We start from the raw sequence: 15574 nt of genomic DNA on the forward strand, positions 1-15574 counted from the left end.
ATATAACTCACTTTTTGACAATAGCGTTAGATCCTCAATTCCACTGCAATACTGATTTTAACTTAGATTTGTCATTTTAGAAATTATTGAATATGGCTGAACTCTGATTAATTTTCTGTTTTAAATTCATGAAGTGTTTGGTCTATATGATAAATTGTAGATCATTTGTTTCATAGTATTTTATGTCAGATTTTGGAATATTTTGTGACTCCAGCAGATGGAGCTAGAAGTTAATGCATCCTACGGTGATCTGGCAATTCAGTTTGGTTTGGTTTGAAATGAAGTATTCTAGGATTAGTAAATAACCTTTGTTTAAGTTCAGATACATCTTTGGGAGATAGGCATAGGACATCTTTCAGAAAGGTTGTCACTGATACTGATTTAGACAAACTACAAGGTTTTTGAATTTTTGGGGTTATATTGAAGGATTTTAGCTATATGAAGTAATTTTAGCCTTTGGAAGTAGAGAAATTTGATTATTTTTATTTTATAAATTAATATGTAGTCATATAAATAAGTTATATTATAAATATTAGTCCTAATTTAAAATTAGGAAAGTTTCATCAAAATTACAGAATAATTCTTAAGGGATATTTACGTATATATGTCTGATGTATGTTTGTAAACTGTTGGAAACTAAGTCTTAATTGTCAAGAATATAATTACTACTTAGGAATGCATGTTAGATATATTTCTCTATATTAGATGTTTTTCTCATAGTAACTTTAACTTATATGTTGTAGATTTAATAATTAAATTAGCATAAGCTAAGCCTGAAACTTTCACATTTACTTACTCTGGTAAATAAACTTAATTCTTTGCATTTAATTATTTAGACTTTGAATAAAAACTGGTTATTTGTGTAGATGATTATTCTGTTAAGATAAGACCTCAGCTCTCAAATTCTTTGTGTTAAGTGAATATTTCTTGCAAAAATAAATACAGTGGAGGTTCTGTATCACATATCCCTTTCTACAATTGTGGTTGTCAAAACCATTAGTAGTAATGTTGAGTCTCCTGGAAAAGGGGCAATTGGGGGAAAATAAAAAAAAAATTTAAATGATATATGTATATATATACACACACACTTATGTATTATATATGCACACATATAGAGCATATACATATGTACACACATATATTACTTACATATAAAGTTCAGTATGTAAAAATGTAAGCATCTAATTTCCTGTCAAACTAAATGAGTTGGTATTCAGAATCTTTGTGATCATACTCATCATTTTCTCCACTTGTTCTGCAGACATTGCTGCTTGTTGATATCTGTTGATACAGATTTCTTTATTTAGCTTTTCTTAATTATCTTCATTTTAAGTGTGTAGGTTAGTCAGAGCAGATACTTTTTCTGATTTGTGAGCTTTTGCCCAAGGCAGAGTTTTATTTCTTTTTTTTTTTCAAATTTTTATTTATTTATTTGACAGAGAGAGACACAGCGAGAGAGGGAACACAAGCAGGGGGAGTGGGAGAGGGAGAAGCAGGCTTCCCGCGGAGTAGGGAGCCCGATGCGGGGCTTGATCCCAGGACCCTGGGATCATGACCTGAGCCGAAGGCAGATGCTCAACGACTGAGCCACCCAGGCGCCCCCAGCGTTTTATTTCTTAACTTTTGATTTTCAGAGAACAATTTGTAGTTTTCCCTGCATGAAAGAAGACATATATGATCAGAAGGATGAATTCTGGGAGTACGTGTATTTATAGTTCAATAACAATAAAAAAGTTCCTTTCTGTGCTACGAATGTTGTTTCAAATTACAAAAACTAATAAAGTTTTACCCCTTATTATAAAAGTATAGTGGATTTTAAGCATTCAGGGGTTTATATTCATGGTGGCAACTATTTGAGAGCAAGCTTTGAGCTCCCTCCTAAGTGGTAATCTGTGACTTGGCTGAAGCTTGGATTTGAACTGTGTTGTCAGTGAGGCTGGTAAATAGAGTGAATGGCATGGCTGACGGGAAGCCCAGCATTTTGTTGGGAGATTACCTAACAGGGATTTGGAGAATTTTGAGTTTCACAACAAGGTTTAAATATATTTCATTTTTTTTAAGGGTCTTTATTTGCTCCTTATAGAAAACTAATAATATGTAGAAAAGTAGGACGCAAATCATCCATAATTTTAGTACATTCACATTGTTAGTAATTTGGTGTATTTCTTTGCAGCTTATTTTCTGTTTCTGTTTTTGGTCGTTGTTTATATATATATATATATATATATATATTTAAAGATTTTATTTATATATGTGATGAAGAGAGAGACAGCGAGAGAGGGAAGACAAGCAGGGGGAGTGTGAGAGGGGAAGCAGACTCCCCGCTGAGCAGGGAGCCCGATGCGGGGCTCGATCCCGGGACCCCGGGACCATGACCTGAGCCGAAGGCAGACGCTTAACGACTGAGCCACCCAGGCACCCCTGTTTTTATATATTTTTAATGTGTGTATACAGGTTTTTGTTTTGTAAGCTTTTTGGGGTATAATTAATGAGAATCATGCCTTTTAAAAAAATTTTTAAAAGATTTTATTTGAGAGAGCAAGTGTGAGAGACCATGAGCTGGGGGATTGGCAGAGAGAGAGGGAGAAGCAGACTCCCTGCTGAGCAGGGAGCCCGAAGAGACTCGAAGAGACTCGGGGCTCCATCCCAGGACCCCAGGATCATGACCAGAGCTGAAGGCAGATGCTTAACTGACTGAAGCATCCAGGAAGCCCCTAATGAGAATAATTCCTTAGGGAAAGGTTGAGAGCTGATTTTAGCTGTAAATCACTGTCTTGTCTTTATCAGGTCAAAGCTGGTGTATATTAGAATTTTCAGTTGTTTGGAACATTTACATTATTTTGAGATGGCTGGCGGGAGGCACTGACATTTGTTTAGTATTTGGTATGTTATTTCTTTTCTTTATGAGAGCCCTATGAGTTAAGTTGTAGCCTATTTTATGAGGACACAGAGTTGAAGTTCCTCTTCCAGCTCATGTATAGTTGATAGATGCAATCTTAGGCTAGTCAGACATAAAGTGCCACTTACTCAGACATCTGGCCTCAGGACTTTTAGGCCTTTTAAATCATGAATAGTGTGAATGCCTTGTTTTGTTAGAGGACATTATAGCACACAGAGTACATATAGTACAGTCAGTGTTTTATCAGAGTTGGATTTGTTAAAACCTTTCTGTATTTGATGTTTTCAGAGGCTTGGGTGTACATGTGCTCACATATAATGTAGAAGTGCTACATGTAGAAGTGCTGAATTCTGTTTCAGTGTCTTTCAAACTAGTGCTGCATTCTGTTTCAGTGTCTTTCAAACTGATCAGAAGCTCCACTAATTTTGTTTTACACCGATGGATAGAATTAATAAGCTGTCATAGTCTCAGTTTAAACATTTCCTTTAGTAAAATCTTATTAAACTGATTGCTTTTTTCAGCAGATAATATTAACAAAATTCAAAATATTGTGCTTTTTTCATCCAGAATGGTAAGTGTGAGATCCATACAGTAGTGTAGAAAGAGCAAGAGATCTTGGATCTAATCCTTTGTCCATTATTTGTAAGTTTTGGAATTTGTGTGGCATTTATTTAACCACTTTTAAAAATTTTAAAAAAAGAATTTGGTTTCTGAGTGAATTAAACAAGGGATCTCAAAGTTCTTTTCTGCTCCAAAATTCTGTGTTTACTTGTTATTCTTGGTGCATTAAAAGTACACTTTTGCTTATTTTGAATAAATCTTAATTTCAGAATCTTACAAATGTATGTCTACCCTGCTTAAGTATTTTGTTAAAGAGATCTTTGTTTAGACCAGTAGAAACAGGAAGAGAGGTCCTTTTAATGTAACACAATTCTTTGAGAAGATATAAAACTGGTACTTTTTTTCCTAAGTGATTTTTTTTTTTCCTTTCAGAGTGTAAATTGAAAGTAGCAGGTATTGAATAGTATAATAGGAGCTTAACAAAGTGAGGCTTTGCAATGATTTCATTATGTTTAATATGTTTTTAGGACACTATGTTTTTTTAAAAAAGATTTTATTTATTTATTGACAGAGAGAGAGAGAGAGAGAGAGAGACAAGCAGGGGGAGTGGCAGGCAGAGGGAGAAGCAGACTCCCTGCTGAGCAGAGAGCCCGATGCGATGCGGGACTCGATCCCAGGACCCTGGGATCATGACCTGAGCTGAAGGCAGATGCTTACTGACTGAGCCACCCAGGCGCCCCTAAGATACTATCCTATTTGATTAGAGTGCACTTTCTAAATGTATCAAAGAATATAATGGGCAGGGCATAGAAAAGGGAGAAAAAAGAATAAGCATGATGGTTTTGTGAACTATCCTAGAGGCCCACTATAGAATGTGTACTGGAGCAGTTATATTTTAGGAATTTAGGGCAAGAGAGTAAAGAGAATGGATATTTTACAATAGGGTAATAGGGAACAATTTTGTCTAAGACATAGGAGTTGAGGCTTAGGCTTTATTGAGTTGTGTGTTGAAACAATTTAAAAAAGGGTCAAGGACCTCAGTAAGTATTTGGGAAGTCAACTTCAAACAGTGGGTAACTACCCGTTAAAAACAGCTTTTTAAAGATTAACAAATCCATGAGGACAGTGAGTAAAGAATGAGTGATCTGCTATGGTATTTTATGCCCAGAACATTCCCTGTGTTTATTGTTTTATCAAAAACTAAGGCTCAGGTGTGAAGTAAGAAAAATTAAAATCAGCATTCAAGTTTAAAAGCTACATATAGTCTGGCCAAGATGAAGTAAGAGAGACTGTATATACCCTGTCACCTAAAACAACTAAGTTTTCAAGAAAACCTAGGCACTGAAGAATAGCAATTCAGCATATAAATAAATACATTCAACTGCTGGAGGGTGCTGCCGAGAGAATGGGGGTGCAGGCTATAGTTGGGGGGCAGGTGGCTGGAGGTTCTGGGCAGAGTACTAGACAGGTGAGAGTGGCACAGAGAAACATCTTGTTTTACAGATGAATAGAATTAAGGGACTATCATAATCTCAGTTTAAACATTTCTCTTTGTAAGATCTTATTAAATGGATGTTCTTTTGTGGGGGGAAGCTGAAATGAAGGTTTTCGTGAGGTTGCATTCCTTATTGGAGGCTCTGGGGAAGAATTTGCTTCCAGGCTCATTCAGGTTATTGGCTGAATTTGGTTCTTTGTGGTTGTAAGACTGAAGTCCTCCATTTCCTTGCCAGGTGCTGGTCTTTGCCCTAGAGGCTGCCCACCTCTTATGTTTTTCATGTGACCCCCTCCAGAAAAAGTGGCTTGAGTTCCTCCCTGATTTACCCTTCTACTGCTTCTCTCTGACTTCAGCTGGAGAAAGTTCTCTGCTTTTAAAGGTTCATTGGGTAGGTTTCACCCACCTGGCTAATCTAAGATGATCTGTCTCCCTATATTAAGGTCTATAGCCTTAATAATTATACCTGCAGTCTTTTTGGCATGTATACTGGATTGGATAATGGTCCTCTTTCCTGCCCACCCTTCTTTCCCCCATCAGGTCCACCTAGAACCTCAGAATGTGGCCTTATTTGGAAATAATGTCTTTGAAGTTGTAATTAGTTAAGATAAGGTCACACTGGGTTAGGGTGGGCCCTAATTTAATTACTAGTATCCTTATAAGAAGATAAAACAGAGACACAGACACACCTGAAAAAGGCCATGTGAAGACAGGTAGATTTGGAGAGATACTTCTATAAGAACTAGGAATGCAGCTACCTTGTCTCTACCAGAGATAAGGAAGGATTCTTGTCTAGAGCCTTCAGAAGGGATATGGCCCTACTGATACCTTGATTTTGGACTTACAGGCTCCAGAACTGTGAAAGAACAAATTTCTGTTGTTGGAAGCCATCCAGTTTGTGGTACTTTGTTAGAGCAGCCCTAGAAAACTAATATACCATGTAATGTAACATATTCACAGATTCCAGGGATTAAGATATGGACATCTTTGGAGGTTCACTCTGCCTACCTTGAGTCTACAACTGAGTACAAAGCAGGAAAGGAAAACTCATAACAAAGAGAAAAATAAGTCAAAACTGACTTACAATTGACACAGATTCAGAATTGGTAGACAAGGTTTTCATGAGGTTGCATTCCTTATTGAAGGCTCTTGGTAAGAATTTGCTTCCAGGCTCATTCAGGTTATTGGCTGAATTTTGTGGCAAAATATAAAAGTTTTTATTATATGTCTTTTAAAAAGATAATTGGGGGCACCTGGGTGGTTCAGTTGGTTAGCGTCTGACTTCGGCTCAGGTCACGATGCCAGGGTCCTGGGATTGAGCCCCTGCATCGGGCTCCCTGCTTAGTGGGGAGCCTGCCTCTCCCTCCCCCCCCGGTTGTGCTCTCTCAAATAAATAAATAAAATCTTTAAAAAAATAAAAAGAGGGGCGCCTGGGTGGCTCAGTTGGTTGAGCGACTGCCTTCGGCTCATCTCATGATCCTGGAGTCCCGGGATCGAGTCCCACATCGGGCTCCCTGCTCAGCAGGGAGTCTGCCTCTCCCTCTGACCCTCTTCCCTTTCATGCTCTCTATCTCTCATTCTTTCTCTCGAATAAATAAAATCTTTAAAAAAAATAAAAAGATAATTGGCTGCTTAAAAAGTAGTAACAATGTATTGTGATTTTATAGTATATACAGGTAAAATTCGTGACAACAATAGCACAGAGGCAGAAGGAAAGAAATGGAAATATACTATTGGAAGGTTATTATGCTGTACATGAAGTATTAGATCACTTGAAAGCAGATTGTGATGAGTTAGGGTGTATGTGATAAACCTGCAGATGACCGTAAAATAGCTCAACAAGGAGATATAGTCAATAAGCAACTGTAAGAAATAAAATGGAATCATAAAAATTAATCCAAAGGAGCACAGAAAAAGAAGAAAAAGGGAAGATAAATGGGACAAATAGAAAACAAAGAGCAAATCAATAGACTTAAACCTGACCATATCAGTAAACATTAGTGGTCTAAACATTCCAATTAAAAGACAGAGATTGGGGACACCTGGTTGGGTCAGTCGGAAGAGCATGTAACTCTTGATCTTGGGGTTGTGAGTTCGAGCCCCACGTTGGGTGTAGACATTACTTAAAAATAAACAAATAAATAAACTTAAAAAAAAAGGCAGAGATTATCAGACTGAATAAAAAGGAAGGACTCAAGTATATGCTGCCTACAGTAAACCCATTTTAAATATACAGACACAAATAGGTTTAGAGCAATAGAAGAAAAAAGGTATACCATGCTAATTCTAATAAAAAGAAAGCTGGAGTAGGTATATTATTATTATTAGAAAAGGGTATAGATTTTGCCAGGCATAAATAAGATCATTTCATAATGACGAAATTCATCAAAACATAATAAACATGTATCTACCTAATAAGTAGCTATTAAATACATAAAGCAAAAACTTAATAGAAATGAAAGGATTAATGGTCAAAATCACAGTTCTATTCAGATTTATCAATATCTTCTTTTTACTAATTGATAGAACAAATTAAGAAGACAACACAGAAGATTTGAATAACATTCTTAACTAATTTGGCCTAATTTGCATTTATAGACCACTCTGCCCAACAGTTGTAGAATATACATTCTTTTAGTACAGTAGGCACATTTACCAAGAGAGACCATATTCTGTGCCATAAAATAAATCTCAGTACTTTTAGAAGAATTTAAGTCATACAAGATAGGTTCTCTAATGAAATTAAATGGGAAACCAGTAAAAGAAACATATTTAGAAAATCACTCAATTATTTGGTAACTAAATAATAGGTCAAAGAAGAAATGAGAAGGGAAGTTTGGAAGTTCTTTGAACTTAATGAAAACAAAAATAAAACATTTAAAAATTTATAGCACTAAAATGTCTATTTTAGAAAAGAAAAAAGGTCTCAAATCAGTGCCCACAATTTCCACCTTAAGAAAACAGGAAGAGGGGAACAAATGAATACCGAATTAAGAAAATTGGAGGGCGCCTGGGTGGCTCAGTTGGTTAAGTGGCTGCCTTCGGCTCAGGTCATGATCCTGGAGTCCCGGGATCGAGTCCCGCATCGGGCTCCCTGCTCAGTGAGGAGCCTGCTTCTCCCTCTAACCCTCCCCCTCTCGTGTACTCTCTCTCTTTCTCATTCGCGCTCTCTCAAATAAATAAATAAGTCTTAAAAAAAAAGGAAAATTGGAAATAAAAGGATAAGGGGAGAAATCAGTGAAATAGAAAACAGAAAATACAGAGAAAGTGAGATCGATAAAATTGATAAAGCTGCAGCAAGGTTGATTAGCAAAAAAAAGAGAAGACACCAATTACCAATATCAGGAATGAAATAGATGACATCACTATGGATTCTACAGGTATTTTTTTTTATTATTATGTTATGTTAATCACCATACATTACATCATTAGTTTTTGATGTAGTGTTCCATGATTCATTGTGTGCGTTTAACACCCAGTGCTCCATTCAGTACATGCCCTCTTTAATACCCATCACCAGGCTAACCCATCCCCCCCACCCCTCTCCCCTCTAGAACCCTCAGTTTCTTTCTCAGAGTCCATAGTCTCTCATGGTTCGTCTCCCCCACCTATTTCCCCCCCTTCATTTCTCCCTTCCTACTATCTTCTTTTTTTTAAAACATAAAATGTATTATTTGTTTCAGGGGTACAGGTCTGTGATTCAACAGTCTTATACAATTCACAGTGCTCACCATAGCACATACCCTCCCCAATGTCTATCACCCAGCCACCCCATCCCTCCCACCCCCCCACTACTCCAGCAAGCCTCAGTTTGTTTCCTGAGATTAAGAATTCCTCATATCAGTGAGGTCATATGATACATGTGGATTCTACAGGTATTAAAAGGATAATTAGTGCACATTGTGAAAACCTTTATGCCAATACAACACCTTAGAGAAATGGAAAAATTTGGAAGGCAAAAACTACTAAAGTCTCTCAGACATTGTAAAAATGTTACAAATGTTCTCACAAATAAAACTGTAGGCCAAGAAGACTTCACTGTCAATTCTATCAAATATTTAAGGACGAAGCAATACCAGTTCTACACAGACTCTTTTAGAAAATTAGAAATGAAGGAACACTTCCTAATTCATGGTGCCTAGCATTACCCTGATTCCAGAACCAGACAGACATTACATGAAAAGAAAATTACAGACTAATATCCCTCATGAACATATATGCATAAATTCTAAACAAAATTTGGCAAATCAAATACAGCAATATATAAAAAGGATAATACAGTATGACTTTTGAAAAATCAATGAATGTAATTACTATATTCAAACCCTAAAAAGGAAAAGTCACCACAATACATGCAGAAAAAGCAGAAAAAAAATTCAACATTCATTCTTTTTTTTTTTTTTAAAGATTTTATTTATTTATTTGACAGAGACATAGCAAGAGCAGGAACACAAGCAGGGCGAGTGGGAGAGGGAGAAGCAGGTCTCCCGCAGAGCAGGGAGCCCGATGCAGGACTCTATCCCAAGATCCCGGGATCATGACCTAAGCCGAAGGCAGACGCTTAACGACTGAGCCACCCAGGCACCCTCAACATCCATTCTTGATAAAATCAGCAAACTAGGCATGAAAAGGAATTTCTTCATCCTAATAAAGAGCATCTGTAAAAACCCTACAGATAACATCATGCTTAATAAAGACTGAATGCTCTTTTCCCTGCGAATAGAAATAAGGCAAGGATGTCCCCTCTCACCACTTCTATTCAACATTGTTCTGGTGATTTTTAGAAAATAAAGGACATTGAGGTTGGAAAGGAAAAAGTGAAACTGTTTCTATTAACAGATGATAGGGTTGTCTATATAGAAATTGTGATGGAATCTGTTATTAAAAAGCTATTAGAACCAATAAATGAATTTGCAGGGTTGCAGGATACACGGTAAATATACAAAACTCAATTGCATTTCTGTATTCTCGCAATGAATAATTGGATATTGATTAAAAAAAACAAGCCCACTTGTGTACAGTAGCATCAGAAACCTGATATACTTAGGGATGTGTGGGACCTGTATACCATAAACTATAAAACACTGCTGACAAAAATTAAAGAATGCCACAATAAATGGAGAGATATTCCATGTTCATGGATAAGAAGACAATGTTAAGATGTCAGTTTTCCCCAGATGGGTCTCCCAATTAAATGCAACCTCATTCAAAATCCCAGCAGGCTTTTTTTTTTTTTTTGTAGAAATTTAAAAGCTGATCTGAAATTCAGATAGGACTTCAAAGGACTTAGAATAGTCAAAACAACTTTGAGAGAGAACAAAATTGGAGGACTTACTACCCAACTCGAAGACTATATTAAGGCCATAGTAATCATTGATGGTGTGGTATTGGCATAAAGATAAATAGATCGACTCGATGGAATAGAGGATCCAGGAATATATCTACACATATATTGTCAATTTACTTTCAAAGAAGGTGCAAAGGCAATTTGGTGGAAAAAGGGTATTCTTTTCTACAAATGGTGTTGGAGCAATTGGATAATCATAGGGAAAAAAATGAACTTCAGTCCATACCTGGCACCATATACAAAAGTGACTCAGAGGGATCATAGATCTAAATGTAAATCTTAAAACTGTAACCCTTGTAGAAGGAACCATAGGAGAAAGTCTCAGTGTTACTGGGCTAGACCATATAATTTCTTGGGTAAGATGGTCTGTAAAAGAAAAAATTGGTAAATTGGACTTTGTCAAAATGAAGAAATTTTGTTCTTTGAAAGATACTTGTTAAAAAAATGAAAAGACAATCTACAGATGGGGAGAAAATATCTGCAAATTATATACCTGATAAAGGACTTGTATTCAGCATATATAAAGAACTTGACAGACTCAACAATAAGTAAACAATCTAATGAAACAATGGGCAACAGACTTGAAGAGACTCTTCACCAAAGAAGATATACATGGGTGGCAGATAAGTTAATGAAGATGTTCATGTTATTCTTTATTGATTAGGGAAATGTAAATTAAAACAGTAAGGAGATACCACTTTATACTTGTTAGAATGGCTAAAACTGAAAAGATTCCTCATAGCATATTTTGGTGAAAACAAAGGTTTTGTGTTTTGTTTGTTCCTGTGTCTCCTGTGCTTGGAACGGTGCCTTCTAAATAAGGGTGTTGAAAGAACGTTGGTTTCCCATTTTCCAAAGCACTGAATGATAAGTGCATGTGATAGATTGAATTTATGCTTAGCATAATTTTATCTTTAACTTTTGATTTTATAAGTATTATAGGCATTATTTTGGCACGCCTGGGTGGCTCAGTTGGTTAAGCGACTGCCTTCAGCTCAGGTCATGGTCCTGGAGTCCTGGGATTGAGTCCCACGTTGGGCTCCCTGCTCAGTGGGAAGTGTACTTCTCCCTCTGATCCTCCCCCCTCTCATGTTCTCTCTCTCTCTCTCTCTCTCTCTCTCTCATTCTCTCTCAAATAAATAAAAATCTAAAAAAAAAGTAGGCATTATTTTGAAAATTGTTTTAAATTTGAGTGTTATACCTATAAAAGGTATAAGATGTTTGGCCAAACATAATCCCAAAGACAGACTTAGTCTTCTTTTTCTAAATCTATTTTTATTGTCATCTTAGTACCTTTTTATTGTGGTTTGACAAGAGTACAGAATGTGTCAAAAAGGGAAAAGGTAATATGAATTTGCCTGCCTCTCTTACATTTTCCTTCCCACTTAGAATTGCTTACTTAAACTTCTATGATATAGTGGTTTTTAAAAATCCCAGGAGTAAGTTCTGCCACTGGCTCTGCAACCTTGGCTAAGTTATATAACCAGCCTGTTCCTCTGTCTTGTTGGGGGATTCCTATGAAGAGTATGTGAGTTTGTATAATATTGGTAAATCACTCAGGATAGTGCTTGGCACAGAAGGGGTCAATAGATGCTAATTATTACCCTTAGTGTTTTTACTAGGCTTAAGTTAAATGATATTATGCATGTACAATGTCTAGTAGAGTATCTGGCATTTATTAAGTGCTCAGTAAATGCTAGTGGATCTAATTTAAATATTCAGTTGCCAGCATGTCTAAAGAGACTGTGTCTTTGGATCTCTGCATTTGTCATATCTTTAGTGAATTTGTTTTAGGACATGAGGAAAAATATTTCTAGTTTCTATATTGGCTTTTCCTAATAGGTTACAAGTTACAAAGTTACAGAAATTTGGATGTGTAATTGTTTTCTCATTTCTAAGTTTAGGTGATTCGTTAGTCCACTGTCCTCAAGTTTATGTTTATTTTTATTAGTAAAAAGTATAGATCTTCGACTAATACCATAATTTAGCATAGTAATTTTTTTTTACAAGGCCTGTCTCTAATCTTTATTCTTTTTTTTGCTATCTCCTTATAGGCTTGTGGAATCTTGCTTCTCTCTTTTCCAACCTTTGTTTATTTGTGTTGATGCCCTTTGCCTTTTTCTTTCTGGAATCAGAAGGTTTTGCTGGCCTGAAAAAGGTAAGGGAATCATATTTTGGAATTAAACTTGTCAAATTAAGAAGTATACGTCATTCATGTTGAACTAGTAAAAGCAGGCTTGAGCTACCATTTGAAATACAAAAGTTTAATTAGTAATAATATCTTATTAATATTAATCATGTTGACAATACTATTAATAATAGTGCATATTGAATGATTTTGTGTGCCCACAGGGAGGAAGTCATCTTTTGGCCTTTGAATGTTTACTTGGTGGAATGTTTGTAGAGAATAAAGCTGATAAAATAGCCATTCTTCCTTTCCTAGGCTCTCTCGCATTTAGTTTAAAGCATGACATGAAATTCTCAAAATAGTAAAACATATCTTGATGTAAAAGTTATTTTATATCTAGTATTTTCAGAAGAATAGCATTTTATAAAATCAAACATGCCCTGGAGATAGTCAAATTCTCAAGATACTGTGAGTTACTGATCTTAGTGAATGTGGGAGGTTAGAAGTAAGCAAAACAGGAGACTTTGCAAGGGCATCTTAAACAATCAGTCCAGACTGTATCCAGTGGTAATAACTTCATCTGTCTTTGAATATAACATTTTAAAGTGAAATGAACAATGTTTCTGTTTATAGCTTGTGGAGGTCTTTGCTATAAACATTTGGAATATAATACAAAGATTTAAGTAGTTAATACTTTTTGGCAAAAATGAGTTCTAGGTTACAGTTTATTTATAGACACATTACACCTTTTTAGTTGTTAGTTCTATTCATATTGTGATACATGAAGTGAAAGTATGCCTATGTATGTTATTGTTGAATAATACTATAATGCCAGTTCCATAAATTTGGCAAGGGAAGCCATAAACTGTGAATTTATATGACTTTTTATTTCATATAACTTTTTGTAGGTACTTAGGAATGAAATTGTTTAGTTTCACATTTTGATAAGTCTTCTGATTTTAAACCTTAAGTGCAGCACTTTTTAGGTCTGTGTGTTGAAGGATGCTGGGAAAGAGTCACAGAGGTGATAAAGTATTGTTTTAGTGGATGCACCTTTTTGCTTTCTAGATATTATTCCATACTTGAATAGTTTGAAGCTGAAAAACTCAGCGTTGATTTCATATATAGTAAATGTACTGAGATCAGAATGGATGGTTGTATTTGGTAGTCAACCCTGACATTGAGAAAACTGGCTTTGGTGTATTGGAATTGTTTTTTATCATGATGTATTTGAATTATTTAAGTCATCTGTATAATGTGAAAGAATTGTGTAGTTTCAGTTTAAAAAGCTCTTTGAGTGTTTATGACTTCTTGAAGAAATTATAGGAGTTTTGCTGAATGGGATTTAATACAAACCTTCCTTTTGTAAGGAGAAAACTGAGGTCCAAATATATTAAATATTATTAAATTGTCTAAGGGCCATATATGTACAATTCCAGAACTGGTACTAAAACCTAGGGTCACTTTTAACCACCCCAAAGTGGTTGTGATCTTCACACGTCAACACTGTGGAGTGTACTGGGGCCGCCCAAGGGGATGAGGTGGCCGAGGACAAGTGAGGCTGGAGCAGAGAAGAGGGCTACACGGCCTGCTGCGGGGGGAGGAAGCGGAGGGGACTGCTGAGCAGGTCGTGCCAGAAGGCAGGGGAGCAAGAGAAGTGTGGTTTTCTGGGAGCCAGAAGACAGAGTTTCTAGAAGAATGGAATGTAAAATACTGTGTTAAAGAGGGCTGGAAAGAACATCAAGAAGAAGTGAGAGCATAGGAGACACTTGAGAAAGCGATTTCTGTATAATTTTAGAGCCAAAGCTTTTGATGGATATTCATTCATTCAACAGAGTTTTACTAAGCACCTACTAGAAAGTAATTATTATGCTACTGTAGGACCTTGCTGGGGACAGAAATGAAGTCAGGGCTTCTGCCTCCCAGGGGTAGGCGGAAGGAGAAAGAAGAGTCTGCCAGGACGCAGTGTGATGGACTTTCACACCGCTGCGGTGGGGGGCACTGCGGAGTGAAGAGCTTGATTTGCCTAGGGAATTGGGGGAAGGCATGGGTTCTGACTGGGTTGCGGGAATGGCTGACCCTTAGCTACAGAACGGAGAATTGGTGAGAGATCAGGGTGCGTGGAATCTTGCTGAGGTCACATCCTGGAGGCCTTGAATCCTCTGCCAGTTAGTTTGGATTTTGTGCTCCATTATCTATGGATAATGGAGTTGGCAACAGAATTTTGAAAAAGATTTTTGCATCTACTGTTTTATTTGAGTATGGAGATAAATGCACATGTCAGAGTTTAAACATATGTCACTAAGGGAAGGAGTACATGTGGAGACACCACCATACTGAATGGGTCACGCACCTTGTCCTGCTAAACAGCGTTGCAGCATAGGTCCCCAACATTGTTGTGCTGATGTTTGCGTTAAATATGCAGATTGTTCTTTTGTCCTATCTCTGCCTTGTGTGTAATCTTGCCAAGTACAAAAACAATTGGTAAAGCTCAGTGTTAAGTGTAATTTCATATTTGGTAGTATACGCTTCTCTACCTAATTTATACTCTTTATAAAATTCTAGTTTTTAGTTAAATAGGTTATTTTAAAAAACAGTGTGTAATGTGGACAGACCTCTTGTCTCCAAATTGTCTTCCTCCCTTGTTGTGAACTAACCAACTAGAAGAGGGACTTGGCTACATTTACTGGAGTAGAATTACCATCTCTAGAATAAAAAAAAAACTGACAAAAACCCCAGTGACATGTCACTGTTCTCTTGTTCCCCCTTGTAGACTAAGGTCCAAGGGGAGAAGCAGCTTGAGGAAGGACACAAGAAGGTACTTGAAGATATTTCATACCTACCACTGTAGAGCATTCTTTCCTCTAAGTTTTTTACATCTAGTCTCTCTATACGCACTTAAAAGACTATTCTTTTCTAAGCACATCTTTGTTAGTCTCCTCAGAATCCCTCAACATCACCAGCCCCATTTCGTGATCTCAGAGGGGACTGATGTGCTGGATGACTGTAGGGTACAGTCGACATGACCAGTCCAGGTGATTCCCCAGCTCAGCGAAGGATCTAAAGGAGGGCAAGGAGACAGAGCTCAGGATGGTTGGTTACCATTTGTCCAACTTCCATCTCTGGACAATGATTGGGCGTTGTAGG

The sequence above is a fragment of the Eumetopias jubatus genome, unplaced genomic scaffold (assembly GCF_037043125.1).
Source record: "Eumetopias jubatus isolate StellerSeaLion01/CBP00866 unplaced genomic scaffold, mEumJub1_p1.0 scaffold_104, whole genome shotgun sequence".
NCBI lineage: Eukaryota > Metazoa > Chordata > Mammalia > Carnivora > Otariidae > Eumetopias > Eumetopias jubatus.